The sequence below is a fragment of the Hyperolius riggenbachi genome, chromosome 12 (genome assembly GCF_040937935.1).
Source record: "Hyperolius riggenbachi isolate aHypRig1 chromosome 12, aHypRig1.pri, whole genome shotgun sequence".
In the NCBI taxonomy this organism is placed as follows: domain Eukaryota; kingdom Metazoa; phylum Chordata; class Amphibia; order Anura; family Hyperoliidae; genus Hyperolius; species Hyperolius riggenbachi.
In genome coordinates, this window is record NC_090657.1 from 193,739,617 (window position 1) to 193,755,465 (window position 15,849).

Below are 15,849 nucleotides of genomic sequence, written 5' to 3' on the forward strand. Positions count from 1 at the left end.
ATGCTCATTAAAGTCACCATGCTAGCAATGGATCTTCATAACTTTTTAAAGAGCTTGGCCAGGTCACATGTTCCTTCTGTTGGGGATCAAAGTATGGAAGAACTGAGATTATTATTATTATTGATTCATAAAGTGCTAACATATTCCCTGCTGCTGTACAAAGTAAAAAACAAACATGTTTTTTGCAAGCTTACAATCTAAAGGAATAGGGGGAACAAGAGGTGGGTTAACATACAATATTTATACCTAAAGGCTGTGTTTTTTAGGTTATCTAGTAAGAGTACAACTTGGCCAGAGGTCAAAAGGATTACTGGCCTAAGGTAGAGCGTATGCTTGATGGACAAAGTGAGTTTTGAGGGCAGGTTTAAAGATATCAAAGCTTGGAGAGAGAGGCATGTGTTGGATTCCAGAGGAGAGGTGAAGCACATGCGAAATCTTGTATACGTGAATGCAAGGAGGAGATTCTAGAGGAGGGCAAAAAAAGTTTATGTGCAGATCTGAGAGTGCGGTTGGGTTGGTATTTAATGCAGCGCTGCAGCCAGCATGCAGACATGCAGCGGGCGCTGGGTAAAGGGTTGCAAGTATTGTTGATTAGTAAAAAACTTGATTGATTCTTGCCATGTTGTCCCTGTGTTAGCCTTGATACACATGCAAAGGTTGTAGTGAATGTGATGTGTGGGGGCTGTGCAATAAAGAGTGTGAAAGAGAAAGGTTTCTTTAATTCCAGCAGCAAGTGTGCACAGGCGTAAACATTTTTTTTTTGTTTTGTTTTAATATTTCAAGATTGGCCAAAAAAAGAAAAAATGTATTTGACAGAGTTGGTAACTGAACCCTTGAAAGCACACATGGGAGTCTGGTACCTTAAGCGGTGAGCCACTTTCAAGACCACGTGGGGTAAAGTGAAAAAAGAGAGCCTTGAGCATTTGGGCCCTAAATTCTGACCTGCACATTGCAGGAGTTGTATCCGCCGCTCCGGAATGCTGTTCAAATGGATTGTTTGTATTTCATTTGGTAACTTCTCCTGTGGCTCAGCAGGCAAAGGCGCTGGTTATGCTATCGCAAGGTCACCGGTTCGATCACCACAGGAGGAGGGAGTTGAAGTTAGGTAGGGTGTTGAAGCGTTCCGCATCATGATCCCTTACTGTGTAACCAGGGAGTACTAATTAGTTAGGGTCTGAAGCAAAATCGTCAGCTAATAATCTCTTTATTTTTATTTTTTTAGCCTACATTCTTGCCACTAGGAGACCACTTTCAACATGTCTTCATAGGAAATTACACTCCTACCACCAACGTCCTGCAAGCATTTTCTTTTAACCTGCATCCATCACTTCCCTCAACACCTTCATCCTTGCACTCCCACACCTTTCATTTTACCTCCCCACTTGGACCCCTGCACCTCTACTCTCACATTCATCACACACCTCCACGCTTACACCCCCAAACCCTTCATCTCCCACTACTCACCATTTACATACTTACAACCCCAGCACCTTTCATTTCCCCTACACTCCCCTGCTTGCAACTCCACAACTTTCATCTACCCGCACTATTTCTCTTTCGCTTACCAGCGCTCTACAATCTCACTGCAACCAATCTTTTTTCACTGTGTTATCAGCATCATCTTTCCCCACCACTTTCATCATATTTACGTAGATCACATCTACTTAGGACCATCTTGCTCACTTCATTCACCTGTCTCATTCTGCTTTCTTCCACCCTATTGAACAGAAATTGCTTTACAACTGCTCTGGACTTTGCTAGCATTACCCAACTTTACTTCTTACCTTTTCCACTACTTCCCAACTGAGATGCTCATTAAAGTCACCATGCTAGCAATGGATCTTCATAACTTTTTAAAGAGCTTGGCCAGGTCACATGTTCCTTCTGTTGGGGATCAAAGTATGGAAGAACTGAGATTATTATTATTATTGATTCATAAAGTGCTAACATATTCCCTGCTGCTGTACAAAGTAAAAAACAAACATGTTTTTTGCAAGCTTACAATCTAAAGGAATAGGGGGAACAAGAGGTGGGTTAACATACAATATTTATACCTAAAGGCTGTGTTTTTTAGGTTATCTAGTAAGAGTACAACTTGGCCAGAGGTCAAAAGGATTACTGGCCTAAGGTAGAGCGTATGCTTGATGGACAAAGTGAGTTTTGAGGGCAGGTTTAAAGATATCAAAGCTTGGAGAGAGAGGCATGTGTTGGATTCCAGAGGAGAGGTGAAGCACATGCGAAATCTTGTATACGTGAATGCAAGGAGGAGATTCTAGAGGAGGGCAAAAAAAGTTTATGTGCAGATCTGAGAGTGCGGTTGGGTTGGTATTTAATGCAGCGCTGCAGCCAGCATGCAGACATGCAGCGGGCGCTGGGTAAAGGGTTGCAAGTATTGTTGATTAGTAAAAAACTTGATTGATTCTTGCCATGTTGTCCCTGTGTTAGCCTTGATACACATGCAAAGGTTGTAGTGAATGTGATGTGTGGGGGCTGTGCAATAAAGAGTGTGAAAGAGAAAGGTTTCTTTAATTCCAGCAGCAAGTGTGCACAGGCGTAAACATTTTTTTTTTGTTTTGTTTTAATATTTCAAGATTGGCCAAAAAAAGAAAAAATGTATTTGACAGAGTTGGTAACTGAACCCTTGAAAGCACACATGGGAGTCTGGTACCTTAAGCGGTGAGCCACTTTCAAGACCACATGGGGTAGAGTGAAAAAAGAGAGCCTTGAGCATTTGGGCCCTAAATTCTGACCTGCACATTGCAGGAGTTGTATCCGCCGCTCCGGAATGCTGTTCAAATGGATTGTTTGTATTTCATTTGGTAACTTCTCCTGTGGCTCAGCAGGCAAAGGCGCTGGTTATGCTATCGCAAGGTCACCGGTTCGATCACCACAGAAGGAGGGAGTTGAAGTTAGGTAGGGTGTTGAAGCGTTCCGCATCATGATCCCTTACTGTGTAACCAGGGAGTACTAATTAGTTAGGGTCTGAAGCAAAATCGTCAGCTAATAATCTCTTTATTTTTATTTTTTTAGCCTACATTCTTGCCACTAGGAGACCACTTTCAACATGTCTTCATAGGAAATTACACTCCTACCACCAACGTCCTGCAAGCATTTTCTTTTAACCTGCATCCATCACTTCCCTCAACACCTTCATCCTTGCACTCCCACACCTTTCATTTTACCTCCCCACTTGGACCCCTGCACCTCTACTCTCACATTCATCACACACCTCCACGCTTACACCCCCAAACCCTTCATCTCCCACTACTCACCATTTACATACTTACAACCCCAGCACCTTTCATTTCCCCTACACTCCCCTGCTTGCAACTCCACAACTTTCATCTACCCGCACTATTTCTCTTTCGCTTACCAGCGCTCTACAATCTCACTGCAACCAATCTTTTTTCACTGTGTTATCAGCATCATCTTTCCCCACCACTTTCATCATATTTACGTAGATCACATCTACTTAGGACCATCTTGCTCACTTCATTCACCTGTCTCATTCTGCTTTCTTCCACCCTATTGAACAGAAATTGCTTTACAACTGCTCTGGACTTTGCTAGCATTACCCAACTTTACTTCTTACCTTTTCCACTACTTCCCAACTGAGATGCTCATTAAAGTCACCATGCTAGCAATGGATCTTCATAACTTTTTAAAGAGCTTGGCCAGGTCACATGTTCCTTCTGTTGGGGATCAAAGTATGGAAGAACTGAGATTATTATTATTATTGATTCATAAAGTGCTAACATATTCCCTGCTGCTGTACAAAGTAAAAAACAAACATGTTTTTTGCAAGCTTACAATCTAAAGGAATAGGGGGAACAAGAGGTGGGTTAACATACAATATTTATACCTAAAGGCTGTGTTTTTTAGGTTATCTAGTAAGAGTACAACTTGGCCAGAGGTCAAAAGGATTACTGGCCTAAGGTAGAGCGTATGCTTGATGGACAAAGTGAGTTTTGAGGGCAGGTTTAAAGATATCAAAGCTTGGAGAGAGAGGCATGTGTTGGATTCCAGAGGAGAGGTGAAGCACATGCGAAATCTTGTATACGTGAATGCAAGGAGGAGATTCTAGAGGAGGGCAAAAAAAGTTTATGTGCAGATCTGAGAGTGCGGTTGGGTTGGTATTTAATGCAGCGCTGCAGCCAGCATGCAGACATGCAGCGGGCGCTGGGTAAAGGGTTGCAAGTATTGTTGATTAGTAAAAAACTTGATTGATTCTTGCCATGTTGTCCCTGTGTTAGCCTTGATACACATGCAAAGGTTGTAGTGAATGTGATGTGTGGGGGCTGTGCAATAAAGAGTGTGAAAGAGAAAGGTTTCTTTAATTCCAGCAGCAAGTGTGCACAGGCGTAAACATTTTTTTTTTGTTTTGTTTTAATATTTCAAGATTGGCCAAAAAAAGAAAAAATGTATTTGACAGAGTTGGTAACTGAACCCTTGAAAGCACACATGGGAGTCTGGTACCTTAAGCGGTGAGCCACTTTCAAGACCACGTGGGGTAGAGTGAAAAAAGAGAGCCTTGAGCATTTGGGGCCTAAATTCTGACCTGCACATTGCAGGAGTTGTATCCGCCGCTCCGGAATGCTGTTCAAATGGATTGTTTGTATTTCATTTGGTAACTTCTCCTGTGGCTCAGCAGGCAAAGGCGCTGGTTATGCTATCGCAAGGTCACCGGTTTGATCACCTCAGGAGGAGGGAGTTGAAGTTAGGTAGGGTGTTGAAGCCACATGATCCCTTACTGTGTAACCAGGGAGTACTAATTAGTTAGGGTCTGAAGCAAAATCGTCAGCTAATAATCTCTTTATTTTTATTTTTTTAGCCTACATTCTTGCCACTAGGAGACCACTTTCAACATGTCTTCATAGGAAATTACACTCCTACCACCAACGTCCTGCAAGCATTTTCTTTTAACCTGCATCCATCACTTCCCTCAACACCTTCATCCTTGCACTCCCACACCTTTCATTTTACCTCCCCACTTGGACCCCTGCACCTCTACTCTCACATTCATCACACACCTCCACGCTTACACCCCCAAACCCTTCATCTCCCACTACTCACCATTTACATACTTACAACCCCAGCACCTTTCATTTCCCCTACACTCCCCTGCTTGCAACTCCACAACTTTCATCTACCCGCACTATTTCTCTTTCGCTTACCAGCGCTCTACAATCTCACTGCAACCAATCTTTTTTCACTGTGTTATCAGCATCATCTTTCCCCACCACTTTCATCATATTTACGTAGATCACATCTACTTAGGACCATCTTGCTCACTTCATTCACCTGTCTCATTCTGCTTTCTTCCACCCTATTGAACAGAAATTGCTTTACAACTGCTCTGGACTTTGCTAGCATGCCATTACCCAACTTTACTTCTTACCTTTTCCACTACTTCCCAACTGAGATGCTCATTAAAGTCACCATGCTAGCAATGGATCTTCATAACTTTTTAAAGAGCTTGGCCAGGTCACATGTTCCTTCTGTTGGGGATCAAAGTATGGAAGAACTGAGATTATTATTATTATTATTATTATTATTATTGATTCATAAAGTGCTAACATATTCCCTGCTGCTGTACAAAGTAAAAAACAAACATGTTTTTTGCAAGCTTACAATCTAAAGGAATAGGGGGAACGAGAGGTGGGTTAACATACAATATTTATACCTAAAGGCTGTGTTTTTAGGTTATCTAGTAAGAGTACAACTTGGCCAGAGGTCAAAAGGATTACTGGCCTAAGGTAGAGCGTATGCTTGATGGACAAAGTGAGTTTTGAGGGCAGGTTTAAAGATATCAAAGCTTGGAGAGAGAGGCATGTGTTGGATTCCAGAGGAGAGGTGAAGCACATGCGAAATCTTGTATACGTGAATGCAAGGAGGAGATTCTAGAGGAGGGCAAAAAAAGTTTATGTGCAGATCTGAGAGTGCGGTTGGGTTGGTATTTAATGCAGCGCTGCAGCCAGCATGCAGACATGCAGCGGGCGCTGGGTAAAGGGTTGCAAGTATTGTTGATTAGTAAAAAACTTGATTGATTCTTGCCATGTTGTCCCTGTGTTAGCCTTGATACACATGCAAAGGTTGTAGTGAATGTGATGTGTGGGGGCTGTGCAATAAAGAGTGTGAAAGAGAAAGGTTTCTTTAATTCCAGCAGCAAGTGTGCACAGGCGTAAACATTTTTTTTTTGTTTTGTTTTAATATTTCAAGATTGGCCAAAAAAAGAAAAAATGTATTTGACAGAGTTGGTAACTGAACCCTTGAAAGCACACATGGGAGTCTGGTACCTTAAGCGGTGAGCCACTTTCAAGACCACGTGGGGTAAAGTGAAAAAAGAGAGCCTTGAGCATTTGGGCCCTAAATTCTGACCTGCACATTGCAGGAGTTGTATCCGCCGCTCCGGAATGCTGTTCAAATGGATTGTTTGTATTTCATTTGGTAACTTCTCCTGTGGCTCAGCAGGCAAAGGCGCTGGTTATGCTATCGCAAGGTCACCGGTTCGATCACCACAGGAGGAGGGAGTTGAAGTTAGGTAGGGTGTTGAAGCGTTCCGCATCATGATCCCTTACTGTGTAACCAGGGAGTACTAATTAGTTAGGGTCTGAAGCAAAATCGTCAGCTAATAATCTCTTTATTTTTATTTTTTTAGCCTACATTCTTGCCACTAGGAGACCACTTTCAACATGTCTTCATAGGAAATTACACTCCTACCACCAACGTCCTGCAAGCATTTTCTTTTAACCTGCATCCATCACTTCCCTCAACACCTTCATCCTTGCACTCCCACACCTTTCATTTTACCTCCCCACTTGGACCCCTGCACCTCTACTCTCACATTCATCACACACCTCCACGCTTACACCCCCAAACCCTTCATCTCCCACTACTCACCATTTACATACTTACAACCCCAGCACCTTTCATTTCCCCTACACTCCCCTGCTTGCAACTCCACAACTTTCATCTACCCGCACTATTTCTCTTTCGCTTACCAGCGCTCTACAATCTCACTGCAACCAATCTTTTTTCACTGTGTTATCAGCATCATCTTTCCCCACCACTTTCATCATATTTACGTAGATCACATCTACTTAGGACCATCTTGCTCACTTCATTCACCTGTCTCATTCTGCTTTCTTCCACCCTATTGAACAGAAATTGCTTTACAACTGCTCTGGACTTTGCTAGCATTACCCAACTTTACTTCTTACCTTTTCCACTACTTCCCAACTGAGATGCTCATTAAAGTCACCATGCTAGCAATGGATCTTCATAACTTTTTAAAGAGCTTGGCCAGGTCACATGTTCCTTCTGTTGGGGATCAAAGTATGGAAGAACTGAGATTATTATTATTATTGATTCATAAAGTGCTAACATATTCCCTGCTGCTGTACAAAGTAAAAAACAAACATGTTTTTTGCAAGCTTACAATCTAAAGGAATAGGGGGAACAAGAGGTGGGTTAACATACAATATTTATACCTAAAGGCTGTGTTTTTTAGGTTATCTAGTAAGAGTACAACTTGGCCAGAGGTCAAAAGGATTACTGGCCTAAGGTAGAGCGTATGCTTGATGGACAAAGTGAGTTTTGAGGGCAGGTTTAAAGATATCAAAGCTTGGAGAGAGAGGCATGTGTTGGATTCCAGAGGAGAGGTGAAGCACATGCGAAATCTTGTATACGTGAATGCAAGGAGGAGATTCTAGAGGAGGGCAAAAAAAGTTTATGTGCAGATCTGAGAGTGCGGTTGGGTTGGTATTTAATGCAGCGCTGCAGCCAGCATGCAGACATGCAGCGGGCGCTGGGTAAAGGGTTGCAAGTATTGTTGATTAGTAAAAAACTTGATTGATTCTTGCCATGTTGTCCCTGTGTTAGCCTTGATACACATGCAAAGGTTGTAGTGAATGTGATGTGTGGGGGCTGTGCAATAAAGAGTGTGAAAGAGAAAGGTTTCTTTAATTCCAGCAGCAAGTGTGCACAGGCGTAAACATTTTTTTTTTGTTTTGTTTTAATATTTCAAGATTGGCCAAAAAAAGAAAAAATGTATTTGACAGAGTTGGTAACTGAACCCTTGAAAGCACACATGGGAGTCTGGTACCTTAAGCGGTGAGCCACTTTCAAGACCACGTGGGGTAGAGTGAAAAAAGAGAGCCTTGAGCATTTGGGGCCTAAATTCTGACCTGCACATTGCAGGAGTTGTATCCGCCGCTCCGGAATGCTGTTCAAATGGATTGTTTGTATTTCATTTGGTAACTTCTCCTGTGGCTCAGCAGGCAAAGGCGCTGGTTATGCTATCGCAAGGTCACCGGTTTGATCACCACAGGAGGAGGGAGTTGAAGTTAGGTAGGGTGTTGAAGCCACATGATCCCTTACTGTGTAACCAGGGAGTACTAATTAGTTAGGGTCTGAAGCAAAATCGTCAGCTAATAATCTCTTTATTTTTATTTTTTTAGCCTACATTCTTGCCACTAGGAGACCACTTTCAACATGTCTTCATAGGAAATTACACTCCTACCACCAACGTCCTGCAAGCATTTTCTTTTAACCTGCATCCATCACTTCCCTCAACACCTTCATCCTTGCACTCCCACACCTTTCATTTTACCTCCCCACTTGGACCCCTGCACCTCTACTCTCACATTCATCACACACCTCCACGCTTACACCCCCAAACCCTTCATCTCCCACTACTCACCATTTACATACTTACAACCCCAGCACCTTTCATTTCCCCTACACTCCCCTGCTTGCAACTCCACAACTTTCATCTACCCGCACTATTTCTCTTTCGCTTACCAGCGCTCTACAATCTCACTGCAACCAATCTTTTTTCACTGTGTTATCAGCATCATCTTTCCCCACCACTTTCATCATATTTACGTAGATCACATCTACTTAGGACCATCTTGCTCACTTCATTCACCTGTCTCATTCTGCTTTCTTCCACCCTATTGAACAGAAATTGCTTTACAACTGCTCTGGACTTTGCTAGCATGCCATTACCCAACTTTACTTCTTACCTTTTCCACTACTTCCCAACTGAGATGCTCATTAAAGTCACCATGCTAGCAATGGATCTTCATAACTTTTTAAAGAGCTTGGCCAGGTCACATGTTCCTTCTGTTGGGGATCAAAGTATGGAAGAACTGAGATTATTATTATTATTATTATTATTATTATTGATTCATAAAGTGCTAACATATTCCCTGCTGCTGTACAAAGTAAAAAACAAACATGTTTTTTGCAAGCTTACAATCTAAAGGAATAGGGGGAACGAGAGGTGGGTTAACATACAATATTTATACCTAAAGGCTGTGTTTTTAGGTTATCTAGTAAGAGTACAACTTGGCCAGAGGTCAAAAGGATTACTGGCCTAAGGTAGAGCGTATGCTTGATGGACAAAGTGAGTTTTGAGGGCAGGTTTAAAGATATCAAAGCTTGGAGAGAGAGGCATGTGTTGGATTCCAGAGGAGAGGTGAAGCACATGCGAAATCTTGTATACGTGAATGCAAGGAGGAGATTCTAGAGGAGGGCAAAAAAAGTTTATGTGCAGATCTGAGAGTGCGGTTGGGTTGGTATTTAATGCAGCGCTGCAGCCAGCATGCAGACATGCAGCGGGCGCTGGGTAAAGGGTTGCAAGTATTGTTGATTAGTAAAAAACTTGATTGATTCTTGCCATGTTGTCCCTGTGTTAGCCTTGATACACATGCAAAGGTTGTAGTGAATGTGATGTGTGGGGGCTGTGCAATAAAGAGTGTGAAAGAGAAAGGTTTCTTTAATTCCAGCAGCAAGTGTGCACAGGCGTAAACATTTTTTTTTTGTTTTGTTTTAATATTTCAAGATTGGCCAAAAAAAGAAAAAATGTATTTGACAGAGTTGGTAACTGAACCCTTGAAAGCACACATGGGAGTCTGGTACCTTAAGCGGTGAGCCACTTTCAAGACCACGTGGGGTAGAGTGAAAAAAGAGAGCCTTGAGCATTTGGGCCCTAAATTCTGACCTGCACATTGCAGGAGTTGTATCCGCCGCTCCGGAATGCTGTTCAAATGGATTGTTTGTATTTCATTTGGTAACTTCTCCTGTGGCTCAGCAGGCAAAGGCGCTGGTTATGCTATCGCAAGGTCACCGGTTCGATCACCACAGGAGGAGGGAGTTGAAGTTAGGTAGGGTGTTGAAGCCACATGATCCCTTACTGTGTAACCAGGGAGTACTAATTAGTTAGGGTCTGAAGCAAAATCGTCAGCTAATAATCTCTTTATTTTTATTTTTTTAGCCTACATTCTTGCCACTAGGAGACCACTTTCAACATGTCTTCATAGGAAATTACACTCCTACCACCAACGTCCTGCAAGCATTTTCTTTTAACCTGCATCCATCACTTCCCTCAACACCTTCATCCTTGCACTCCCACACCTTTCATTTTACCTCCCCACTTGGACCCCTGCACCTCTACTCTCACATTCATCACACACCTCCACGCTTACACCCCCAAACCCTTCATCTCCCACTACTCACCATTTACATACTTACAACCCCAGCACCTTTCATTTCCCCTACACTCCCCTGCTTGCAACTCCACAACTTTCATCTACCCGCACTATTTCTCTTTCGCTTACCAGCGCTCTACAATCTCACTGCAACCAATCTTTTTTCACTGTGTTATCAGCATCATCTTTCCCCACCACTTTCATCATATTTACGTAGATCACATCTACTTAGGACCATCTTGCTCACTTCATTCACCTGTCTCATTCTGCTTTCTTCCACCCTATTGAACAGAAATTGCAGGTTTAAAGATATCAAAGCTTGGAGAGAGAGGCATGTGTTGGATTCCAGAGGAGAGGTGAAGCACATGCGAAATCTTGTATACGTGAATGCAAGGAGGAGATTCTAGAGGAGGGCAAAAAAAGTTTATGTGCAGATCTGAGAGTGCGGTTGGGTTGGTATTTAATGCAGCGCTGCAGCCAGCATGCAGACATGCAGCGGGCGCTGGGTAAAGGGTTGCAAGTATTGTTGATTAGTAAAAAACTTGATTGATTCTTGCCATGTTGTCCCTGTGTTAGCCTTGATACACATGCAAAGGTTGTAGTGAATGTGATGTGTGGGGGCTGTGCAATAAAGAGTGTGAAAGAGAAAGGTTTCTTTAATTCCAGCAGCAAGTGTGCACAGGCGTAAACATTTTTTTTTTGTTTTGTTTTAATATTTCAAGATTGGCCAAAAAAAGAAAAAATGTATTTGACAGAGTTGGTAACTGAACCCTTGAAAGCACACATGGGAGTCTGGTACCTTAAGCGGTGAGCCACTTTCAAGACCACGTGGGGTAGAGTGAAAAAAGAGAGCCTTGAGCATTTGGGCCCTAAATTCTGACCTGCACATTGCAGGAGTTGTATCCGCCGCTCCGGAATGCTGTTCAAATGGATTGTTTGTATTTCATTTGGTAACTTCTCCTGTGGCTCAGCAGGCAAAGGCGCTGGTTATGCTATCGCAAGGTCACCGGTTCGATCACCACAGGAGGAGGGAGTTGAAGTTAGGTAGGGTGTTGAAGCCACATGATCCCTTACTGTGTAACCAGGGAGTACTAATTAGTTAGGGTCTGAAGCAAAATCGTCAGCTAATAATCTCTTTATTTTTATTTTTTTAGCCTACATTCTTGCCACTAGGAGACCACTTTCAACATGTCTTCATAGGAAATTACACTCCTACCACCAACGTCCTGCAAGCATTTTCTTTTAACCTGCATCCATCACTTCCCTCAACACCTTCATCCTTGCACTCCCACACCTTTCATTTTACCTCCCCACTTGGACCCCTGCACCTCTACTCTCACATTCATCACACACCTCCACGCTTACACCCCCAAACCCTTCATCTCCCACTACTCACCATTTACATACTTACAACCCCAGCACCTTTCATTTCCCCTACACTCCCCTGCTTGCAACTCCACAACTTTCATCTACCCGCACTATTTCTCTTTCGCTTACCAGCTGTGATGATTTGCTCAGCTGCCTGTGCAGGCAGCCAGCCTTTTGACCATTGTGTAGGTTTGCATGCTGCAGGACTCTGGAAAGAACAGCTTCTGTCAGTTTTGCAGCTTGTGCTTGCAGAGGAATTTGCATACGTTGTCATGCAAATTGCCTGGCCACATTCATTGGAGGCGTGTACTATAAGTACTATGTCTTTCCCACAATGCTTCGCTGTTCATAAGGATTTCGTCCTATGTAACACTCCTGGTGGGGTGTCAGCCTTGCTCTCTGTTTGAACATCAGCTTAGAGTAATTCCTAAATCTGCGCTAGGCAGATTTCCCTAGTGCTGTTAGGATTGTATTATCTGTATTGCCTGTTCTGTCTTGTCTTGCCTGTTTGCCATTGTCCTGTCCCTATGGTGGTTGACAGGAAATGGTTCTGATCTCTGTTCTTGGAGTATAGCTGGTGCAGCGGTTGCTACCAGCTATCTCTTCTGTTCTGTCTCCTGGGATCGCACTAGCTACTTTTTGCTAGCGCTGGGGATCCTTCTGTTCTGTCTCCTGGGATCGCGCTAGCTACTTTTCGCTAGCGCTGGGGATCCTTCTGTTCTGTCTCCTGGGATCGCACTAGCTACTTTTTGCTAGCGCTGGGGATCCTTCTGTTCTGTCTCCTGGGATCACACTAGCTACTTTTTGCTAGCGCTGGGGATCCTTCTGTTCTGTCTTCTGGGATCGCGCTAGCCACTTTTCGCTAGCGCTGGGGATCCTTCTGTTCTGCTACTCTGTACTTGGATCGCGCTAGCCACTTTTCGCTAGTGCTGTGGATCCTATCTCTCGCTTGTCCCTGTTTTCATGTGTCTGTCTGCTACGCTTGCTGGAGGCTCGGTGAGGTAACCGTTAAGCAAGCGCTCACGTCCTCTGTTTCATGTTTGTCTGTTACTGGTTAGTTAGGCGTGCTTGTCTCTATTGTGCTTATCACGTGGAGACCGCGCATAACCGCGTGCACTGTTGCGAATGAGTGCGGTGTTCGCGGTTAGCTAGCATTTGTTATTTTCCGTATCTCCTTATTGTATTATTTGCTGTGCCTTTGCTACCCTCGTATTCTATTCTGATCTGCCTTGTGTCACGTCTGGCGATCGCACCTCTCGCGATCGCGTTCCTATTTCATATCTGCTGTTGTGTGTGTGCGCGGTCGCTGGGTGGCGACTGGATTGGCGCACACACATACAACCTGTCCCTTTGCTCATCTCATTCGCAATCGCCTCTCTTGCGATTGCGTTCTGCGCTTCGTACAATTCCTGTCTGGCATTTGTGGAGGTACAGAGGATTGGTTCCTCTGCACTCCCCAGCGCCATCTGCCGACAGGAATTTTCCCTCTACGGGTGCGTAGCACCTTTTGCTGGGTGCCTGCAAAATTACACGCTTGTGGAGGATTTCCGCCGTGTCAGCGCACACGTTGTGCGCTGATCACGGAGAAAGTTCCACAATCGTTACAGTATGAACAGTCCAACCCAAAACCCCAGTGTAGACGGAAATTTCGATTTGTACGATTTTGTCGAATTTGGGTCCTGTGTCTTTAAGAGCTTTAAAAGGCTTAATTCAGAGACCAAGGCGGAATTTCTTTCTGAATGTGTGAGGTTTTGCCTGAATCCCACCTTTCAGATTTCTGATCCGTCCACGTCGGCTCTTCTGTTTGCCTATGTGCTCTTAAAAGACGATTTGTTCACCTGGGCATATAATCTGTTAAAAATCAATTCTTGGAATGGTAATCTGTATCAGTTGCTTGCAGTGATATTCTCTCACTGGTTTAAACTGCCTGGCTTACCACCTGCTCTGATTGAGTGTGTAGCTGCTGATAAGTCAGCTGATCTTTCCCTTCCATGCAAAACTTTTCAGTATGACAATCAGTTCAATGTGTCTGTTGCCACTTCAGGTTTTAAACAGCAGACATGCAAAGTGGCGAAAAAGAGAAAAACTAAAAAACGCAAGCATCGGAATAAAACACTCCGTATTGATGTTTGTAATGATGTTGTTCTGTCTCTGGCTTTTTTGCCCCAATCCAAAGCTTATGTGGATCCTGCTATAGGTAGGATCGCACACTGCATTAAAGCAGTTAAAAAATCTGTTCTTGTTCCTGAACTCCAACCCTATGGAGATTATCTGGATACTGGCCTGTTTGAACCCCCATTTGCTTCCTGGGATGTTGGGGCCTTGCTGGAGGAATTCGATTTTGATTGGAAAGCCTTTTGCGATTTTTACATCGCAAAAAGCGAAAATGTCTTGAATGCTTGTCTCGATTCAATGTACCTTCTGATTGATTCCGATGAATGTGACAAGGGTGATGTGGATCTGGTGATCTATGTATGGCAAACGATTCAACCAATTGATTCCAATAAAGAGACATCGTTGTCGGATGATTGTTCCTGCCTTTCTGGGGTAAAGCATGTGAGTCTTGACTTTGTGCAATCTGAAATGAATGAGTGTGCCGCTGTGGTTGATTCCTGTGCGAATCCTGAAGGATTCGCTCCTGACAGTGTGCAGTTTGAATCTGTGCGATCTGATGCCTGTTTCTCGGATGTTCCTGCAGATTGTGATCGGCATGAGTCTGCCAGTTTCCTCAAGGATGTGTGGGATCCTTTGTCATTTAGAAACAGATCTTTGAGATCTTCCGTCTGTGACCCTGCTATGGGGAAAATTTCTCGACCATGCAGCGTCAAAAGTAAAATTATTATGCCTAATAAAGTTTGTCCTGTTGATGTCACTATTTCTTCTGCAGATAAGTCTCTGTCTCACCCTGTTCACACCTGTAAGGGCCCGTTGCCTGGGGACAGTTGCTCCAGCGTTTCGGTCCTAGATGCCTTGCAGTCTGCTCCGCAGATCGCGGAGGTTTGCGCTATAGAAGCGTCAGTTTCACAACCTAAAGTGAATTTTGATTTGCAGGTTTTGCGTTCTGATTCCTCGGATTCGACATTGTTAGCCGAATCTAAGAGTGAGACAGCGCTTCGGTTTTGCGAATCTGATGCTGAACCCTCTTTGCCTTATTCAGAGACGCTTTCTCTGAACCTGCCCTGTACCATGAATAACAATATGATGTCCAATCACACTGACATTTGTGAGTCCCTTTCTTGCTCTGAGGGAAGTTTTGACTCTCCACCCTGTACTCTGGATGAGTCAACATTGCCTTGTACAATATCTCCTGCCCTGCCCCTAGAGGCTCGTCTAGGTATTGCTGCTATTTTTACTTGTTTTTCTGCAGTTTTGGAGTTAAAAGCTAGTTTGACTGCCACACAGAATTCTGGGTACAGTGAGAATGAAGTTAGGGAGTCAGTGTGTGTTCCAGTAAATATACCTGTACATTCCCCTCATGATGATGAGATCCAGTCTCAGGTTATGGTGAAACCATTCCTGGGACATCTGCCCTGTCCACAAAATAAAGTTCCAGTTTTGCCCTGTAACATGGATAGTTCAGAATCCTTCCTAGAAAACTTGAAAAATGATGTTCCTGAGGTCTTGTTTGATGTTCTGGAGGTCCCCGAGTTCCTCCCACAGGGTGCAGAACTTGTAGGAGATGTCTCCTGTCCCCCAAGTCCTTCTGAGGTGTTGCCCTCTTCCGTAGGCATTGCTGCCTTGCTGGCTACCTTTTCAGCTCTGGTGGAGCTTCAGTCATGTGTAGTCAATGATGATATTGCAGTCACAGAAATTTCCGAATTTGAATCCGAGTCTTCATTTGAAAGTCCAGTGCTTGAGACCATTGCTCGTGATGATTCTCTGCCCAGTTCTGGTTTTGGTTTCCTCGTGCCGGACTCTGAGGTTGGCAGTTCCCCGACATGTCCTGAGGTTTCTCCTGTGCTGGTGTACCCCAGTGTGCTCTGTGACC